This window comes from Rutidosis leptorrhynchoides, chromosome 1 (genome assembly GCF_046630445.1).
Source record: "Rutidosis leptorrhynchoides isolate AG116_Rl617_1_P2 chromosome 1, CSIRO_AGI_Rlap_v1, whole genome shotgun sequence".
Lineage (NCBI taxonomy): Eukaryota > Viridiplantae > Streptophyta > Magnoliopsida > Asterales > Asteraceae > Rutidosis > Rutidosis leptorrhynchoides.
Window position 1 is genome coordinate 209294211 of NC_092333.1, and position 8766 is coordinate 209302976.

Sequence of the window (8766 nt, forward strand, 5' to 3'; positions counted from 1 at the left end):
ACTCATTCAAAGATCTAATTACATATTCTGATTTTGAAATCTCATAGTTCAACTCAAGATGTAACCAAAATCATCACTCTTAGATCCTTACATCTTTCAAAGCTATACTTTGACTTCAAAACTGTGTTAGAACATCATATGTATATTAACGATTACAATCTGTGTTCAAACCCTTCGAAATTCCTGAAGACACTCGAGATGATGATCCAACCACATGTTACCCATAGTTATGTACCTGAAAAACCCTCGAAACCAAAGCCATAGTTTAACACGTACCCGTGTCAGACCCTTTGGCATTTATTAGCTAAAATAATTTTTCAATCCTGTTTCAAAATAGACATTTTTGTCACAGCTGCAGCAAGCCAACTTCGACTTTTCAGTCGAAACAGCCTTATTATAACCTTGATATATGCGTCTCCCTTTCGCCAACGTTACCGGGGAACCGTTTATTCTCCACCATATTAGCAGTAAACTTATCAGCAACCGTAATGATCTAGGATTTTCCGAAAAATCCTTATATTTATCAAAACCCCATCATTTACTCATCTGCATCTTGTAACAAGAATTGCCATACGAATCATTGGGAATTAGCAATCAGAAATTTGAAATCTTGCGGCATGTCTATGCCAACAGTTAAATGTGTACATATAACGTCTATCTCCTGGACTTACATACTGCGAATGTGAAGTTTTTGAAAAACACCTAAACTGCGAACTAGTTCTCAAAATTTTGAAAAATGCTGATGAAGCAGCAAAAACTGTAAACGACATTAATAGTAAACTGTTTGATGATAAAGAATAGTGTGTTGGCAAAGCTCAAAAAAAAAGAGAAGGTTTGGAACTGGAAAACGGATTGAGCAAAGTATGAAGGAGGCTGTGGATAAATCACAAAGACTAAACCTGCCTTCAAAGAATCCAAATGATTCAGTATCTGCTGAAGTCCTTAACAAATACCTTGCTCCTGATTCTAAACCCCTGCGGACAATATTTTTCATCATCTTCTGATATTAGAAATTCTAAGATATCATCGTATCTTTCATTATAAATATCCTCCATATTTCTGAAGGTATTTTCATAATTATTCTTATCTGAAATCATGTACCTCTTCGCGCAATCTGTATCACATCATAAAAGAAACTATTTTAGTTTCTAAATTCTGAAACCGTCGAGTTTAAAATAAGAATGTTTTTGAAGTAGTGTTGGGAACTGAAGCATGAGTTAGTATAATATAATGACACTTGATCAACGTGATTATATTACAGTAAGTCATGCTGAGTTTCTAAATGGAACGTGATGATTCACAGATCATAACGACATCATGTGTCAGGTTACACGACTCTTGTATTCTATTTAATCTATAAAAATATCAAGAAAATATTTTCTTGATGATTCAGTCTTTTCTGAGGTATTCTGGTAATTTGACAAATCAAGATCGTACCATTACAATTTTCTTCTTAGAACATTAACTATGTTCATTCCGAAATTCATATCTGCGAATTTTGGACCATTACAAGCGGTGCTTAATCGCAAGAAGAGGAAATGAAAGAATGAAGCTCTGAAATAGATATGGGAGTATAAATCACATCAAATAGAAGAGAGCATTAACTGTGGACAATGATGATCAAAGGAAACAAAAGCAGGGACCTCGAAATATAAGGGAAGATATAAAACCCAACAACAACGCAGAAACTACAAACCGTATATATCGATGCATATAGCAACATAAAGATACAGGAGAACTAAAAACACTATAAAACCAAGAGTATAGTAGAAGTAAATAGATTCTTCCGGCGGCAAATGAAAAAGAAGAATGACAGATATAAAGGTTAGGAGTATATCAAGAATAAGAACTGGATGGAGCATATTGACGAATGCTTTAAAGTATGTGTTGAGGGAGAAAGAATAGAATGTGTAAATTATAAGGAAACGAAGGGGGTAGATTTATAGTAAAATATTCGACAGAGCAATCAAAACAGATGATCGCATTTAAAGTGGATCCTAATTCCCTTGATTACCGAAAAATTAAATCTTATTACGAAGATTTCTCCAAATCTCTTGAACTTGAAAATCAATCCTATCTACGTCAACAGATATGACGAATATACACCTACTCATTTCACTTTCTTGTGATAGCTTCACTCGTACTCTTCACAAAATCAAAAGGTTTTACCCATATTACTCAATGGTGATAAAACTTTATTTATCAACTCATATTTATCATGAAAACATTCTTATTATTATCCATGACGACCTCGATCAAATTTCGGGGATGAAATTTCTTTAACGGGTAGGTACTGTAACAACCCAGAAATTTTCGACCAAATTTAAACTTTAATCTTTATATACTTCCGACACGATAAGCAAAGTTTGTTAAGTTCAATCTCAAGAATTTTAAACTGTGTTCATACATTCATTTAACCTCGACCAAATTCTGACGATTCACGAACCATTATATATAAATGGATATATATATATATATATATATATATATATATATATATATATATATATATATATATATATATATATATATATATCATAACTTGAGAATGTTAACAAAGTATTAAATGTATAATACTTTACATGAACGTATATGTTTCAATATGTTTATCAATGGGATTAGAAGATAATGTCAAATGATTGATTTATCAGATACATTGTATGATTATGAGTCTTTGTTGTGAGGTCCACGTTGATTTGAAAAATCGTTCATTTTTAATGGTATTCGAAATAATTGGTAAAGTGATTTACATGTAAGAACAAAAGTGTCAATTAACGGAAACTAGACAAAAGTTTGTGGAAGACTAAATTACATAATAATCAATTGATTTAGTTTCAATTATAATGAAACGCTTTTCGATATAATAGAACTTGATTATCTAAAATGTCTTTGATTAATTAACGTAAGTTAGAATATTAGTTGTTATATATATATATATATATATATATATATATATATATATATATATATATATATATATATATAACTTGCAACATGTATTTAAAACGTGTTTATGTATATTTGATTGTAACAATCACTTAGTGATTCAATTGATATTTGAATATGTCAATTAGTACGTTAAGAAATTAAATAAATGCTAGTACATAGATGAACTTTTCTTAGTAAAGTTTTAGAATGAAATCGTTATATGATATTATAAATCCTAATATGTAAACGATCTTAAATTATACTTGGAAATATAATTAGTATTTGAAAAACTAAATATCATATTATTAAATAAATATTTCTAATATATATAGACTTATATTTCTAATTGAATATATATATATATATATATATATATATATATATATATATATATATATATATATATATATATATATATATATTTTCCAAATAATAAAATATAACTTCTATATAAAGCGTTTCGATTTAAGTGATATTGTTTATATATTATTATATATATTTTAATAAAATAACGAGAAGTCGATTTATAAAAACAAATGACCAAAACACTCAAATGTATAAGTTACACTTTGTGTAATATTGTTTATCAATGATTTTAGTCCATATTTTGACAAGGGTACGAGTCACGTAACGTAAAGTGCAAGTTTTCTAAGCGTACAAAATTTCGTTTGAAAAACTGGAATTAGGACATAAGTCGAGCGTTAATGTACAAATTTTTGGAACCAAAATTTCAAGTCATCCATGCACATAAATATAATATAATATATATATAATTAATTAAATATATATTAAATAATTATAAACGAGTGTCGGCAGCTTTTATTGGAGGATTGTGAGCTGGTACCACAGGTCATGCGATCACATGACCTTTCCTCATCAACCCCATGCGATCGCATGGGGGCCTGGTGCAGCCAACATCCTATAAATTGAACGATTTGTGATTTAGTTTTCAATCTATATCTCTCTCACGATATCTACATATATATTTATATTATTTATACTACTACTATTATTAAGATTATTATTATTACTAATCTTAATATTATTATTAGTAGTATTAATATTAATATTTATACATAAAATACTACGACGAGGTTCTGCTCGCATGATTTCAAAATGGGTTTTTCGAGAGGGATAGAGCTAAGAAAATTATGGGTTATAGCTATGGAGGTTATGGCTATAGTCGGGGGTATGCTCGCGAGGTCAACTTAGTGTTTATCATATCCGTTGCGTCTACGTACCTTTCCTGCAATATTGAATCACAATATTGATACGTTAGCACTCATAACTTAACTTTTATATATTATTAGTGTATCCCTGACTAGTGCTCGAGTATATAGGATTATGTATGCTTGTACGTTTGATATTGTCGTTAGATAGGTTATGTTGAATCCTGAATTAGATACACATGCTACTGAGATAAGGTATATGATATGCATGTCGTTGGAAAGCTAGCGAAAAATTAAGAACTTTTTATTTAGAATTCGTGTGATTTCGATGAACAGATTAAAATATATAGTCAACTGAATTATTGTTAATTTTAGTATATTTATTGTTAAAATGATTATTATTACTATCGTCGTTATTATCGTCGTTATAATTATTATCTAATATTAATTATTATTATTATCAATATCATTATCGTTATAAGTTTTATTATTAAAAATTATTATTTTTATTAGTATTACTACCGTTATTATCATTAAGATTATTATTAACATTATCATTACTATTATTACTATTATCATTATTATTATTAGTATCATTAAAATAGTTATTAGTATTATCATAAATATTTTTATAATATTTATTAATATTAATATTATCTACTAATATTATCATTATTATGAATGCATTATAAAAGAGGACTAAAAGCTATTAATCAAATCGATTAGGAAGACATTGATTTTGGATAAAAATATAGTTTTCATTATTTTTATCATTATTCTTATTATTAAAAGTATTATTATTATTAAAACTATCATTTTACTAAAATCATCATTTTTAATAGAAATATTATTGTTATTATAAGATATCATTATTATTATCATTTTAGTATTATTATTAATTATCATTTTTAATAGAATTATTATCTTTATAAAATATTATTATTATCACTGTTAATATTAAAAAGTATCGTTATTATTATCATGAATAGAATTATGATTTATTATAATTAATATCATAATTATTAAATATAAACATTGTTATAATAATAATAATTATGATTATAATACAACTTTTACTTATTATTATCAATATTATTTATTCAAATAAATATGGGATACAAAGATATTTTTACTACGCGTAATATAATTACATTAATAATACCTATCACTATAGTTTTACGATATTAATTGAACTCCATAAATTATATTACTTAAGATATATAAAAGTATATTTTTAGCATATATAAATTTTAATATAAATTTTAATATAAATTTTAAAATAAATTCTTATTTATAAATGACTTGTATTATTTTTACTTTAATAAAATCTGATAAATATATTTAAATATATAAAATGACTATTTAAGTTATATAATAAACATGAATAAGATTTTGTAAATCATCTTGGGTCAAATTGACTTTTGTTGACTTTTGCATATCGATCTCGAGCATTAGGATTGTGATATGAAGCGACCCGTCCTAATCCATTCGGACGAAGTCCATATCGATTACAAACGATTCACAATAGTTGGTTACATCGCGAGGTACTTGACCTCTATATGATACAATTTTACAAACATTGCATTCGTTTTTAAAAGACAAACTTTCATTACATCGAAAGTTGATAGCATGCATACCATTTCATAATACATCCAACTATAATTGACTTAATAATAATCTTGTTGAATTCAACAACTCGAATGCAACGTCTTTCAAAATATGCCATGAATGACTCCAATTAATATCTCTAAAATGAGCTAATGCACAGCGGAAGATTTCTTTAATACCTGAGAATAAACATGCTTTAAAGTATCAACCAAAAGTTTGGTGAGTTCATTAGTTTATCATAATCATTCATTTTCACCATTTTAATAGACCACAAAAATTTCATTTCCAGTTCTCATAAATATACGTCCCATGCATAGAGACAAAAATCATTCATATGGTGAACACCTGGTAACCGACATTAACAAGATGCATATAAGAATATCCCCTATCATTCCGGGAAATCCTTCGAACATGATAAAAACAACATCGAAGTACTAAATCATCCGGTACTTTGGATGGGGTTCGTTAGGCCCAATAGATCTATCTTTAGGATTCGCGTCAATTAGTAGATCGGTTTACTAATTCTTAGGTTACCAAGCAAAAGGGGCATATTCGGCTTCGATCATTCACCCATATAATGTATTTTTAATTACTTGTGTCTATTTCGTAAAACATTTATAAAAATTGCGCTTGTATTCTCAGCCCAAAAATATAAAGGGTAAAAAGGCAAATGAAACTCACCATACTGTATTTTGTAGTAAAAATACATATGACGACATTGAACAAGTGTAGGGTTGACCTCGGATTCACGAACCTATATATATATATATATATATATATATATATATATATATATATATATATATATATATATATATATATATATATATATATATATATATTAACACATATAATTGTAATCGCACAAATTTATATATTGTTGGTGATTTAATTGTTATTTTATTTATGTGTTTCATTAATAACCTAATTAATATAAAATATTACTATAGTTATGTTAGATGTAGTAAATATTGTTTTATATAGCTAACAGTTATTGTTAAAATAATATTGATAATAATAAATAAATATCTATTTTTGTTTTATAATAATAATAGTAATAATAACAATAATGATAGTTCTTATAAAAATGATACTTTTAATGATAATGATAAAAATGATAACTTTTATAAAAAATGATACTTTTAAAAATGTTAATTATAATAATAATGAATATTAATAATAATTATTATAAAAATATTGATTTTTCTAATAATAATGATACTAATATTTATATTAATAATAATAATGATAATGATAATATTAATAATAATACTTATTTAAATAATAATAATAATAATAATAATAATAATAATAATAATAATAATAATAATAATAATAATAATAATAATAATAATAATAATAATAATAAAGGATTACAACCTTTGAAGAAAAACTAAAAGGAAACGCCATTGATGGGGTCCGAACCCGTGACCTCCCGCTAAACACAAACACCCATAACCATTTGATCTATCACGTCTTTGCTGATGTAATACGAACCCGTTTAATTTAACTTATTATTTTCGGCCCAACAGATTAAGTCCTACACTGCCCAATAGAAATCATGTAATATCTCAACCCAACTGCTGTTTCTGGCCCAACCCTTAAGACATCTTTTATTAAAAAAAATAAGTATGCTGATGCCTGATTTCGAACCTACGACCTCATGTTCAACCTCCCCACTCCAAACCGTTCCTTCGTTTCTTCTTTTCTGCTTTAGTTACTAACTTAAATTTATCTAAATTATTCCTTCTGTTACCTCCTCCTTCCTCTTAAATAATCTAGTTCACCATCTATCATTTTCTTTATCTTTTTATGTATCACATAAAATCATAACAATAATCTTCTTCATTCTATTGTCTATTTCTTATCAATCTTCTAACGTCATCTTCATTATAATAATCATCATCTAAATTTGTTTTCGTGAATTTCACAACTTCATATTAATAATCTATAAAATCATCATATAATAACCTTACCATCGACATCTTTCTGCTCTTCTTCTTCATTCATAAGATTTATTCTCAATCCTTTATTTATCATATTAGCCCACTAGAGCCAAGAGTGGGTCACGGCCCAATTGAAAACAGAATTAAGGATTTCGGCCCAAGATCAAATGGAAAATTTAATTTCGGCTTCAAAGTAGTCCCAACCCGATTTCAGCCCAACAACGATGTATACATTAGAACATGCCACCAGTTTAGAAAAAAAAAAATATAACGATTGAGTGACCAGCTGGATTCCCACGATTATCACCCTTACACTCAATACATCACCTTTCATGACAAGTGGGGATTATATGTATTACTCTTGTCATCCACTAACAAAAATAACATGCTTTATCTTTAGTTTATTGCCCACTTGCATTTTAACGGTACACCATAAAGGTTGCTTTCGACTACAGTAGTATTCCAAAAGTGATTGCAGTCAACAACTATGATATATGTGGGTCTATATTGAGTAGTAGGTAATCGATATATATATATATATATATATATAAATATATATATATATATATATATATATATATATATATATATATATATATATATATATATATATATATATATATATATATATATATATATATATATATATATAAAATATATGGTGCTTTATTATGAAAAAAAAATAACATGGTAGTCTTTGCGTGTGTGTCGAATAGAAAGAAGACAGAAGTATTACAGCGGTGGTAACAACAAGAGCAGTAGGTTGTAGTTTGATTATGGTGATACATGAGTGACCGAGAAAGAAGAAGAAAAGGGGAAGGAGAGATAGATAGAGAGAGAAGGTGGTTTTGGTTGTTTTCGGCTGCAACTAAAGTAGCAGAAAGATGATGATCACAAGGTGGTTTGAGATGATGATAACTGAATTAGAAGACAGATAATAGCAACAATGAAGGTGAGGTGGTGTCGGGTTATGGTGTTTATAAAAAAAGGTGGTTGTTTTGGTTTTGTTAATTCCTGATTTTGATTTCAATTAAATTTCTATGTTCTACTTCTAATTATGTTTGTAGATGGTTAATGATGTGCGTAGAGGTGTATGAATAATAGTAGTATTTTTG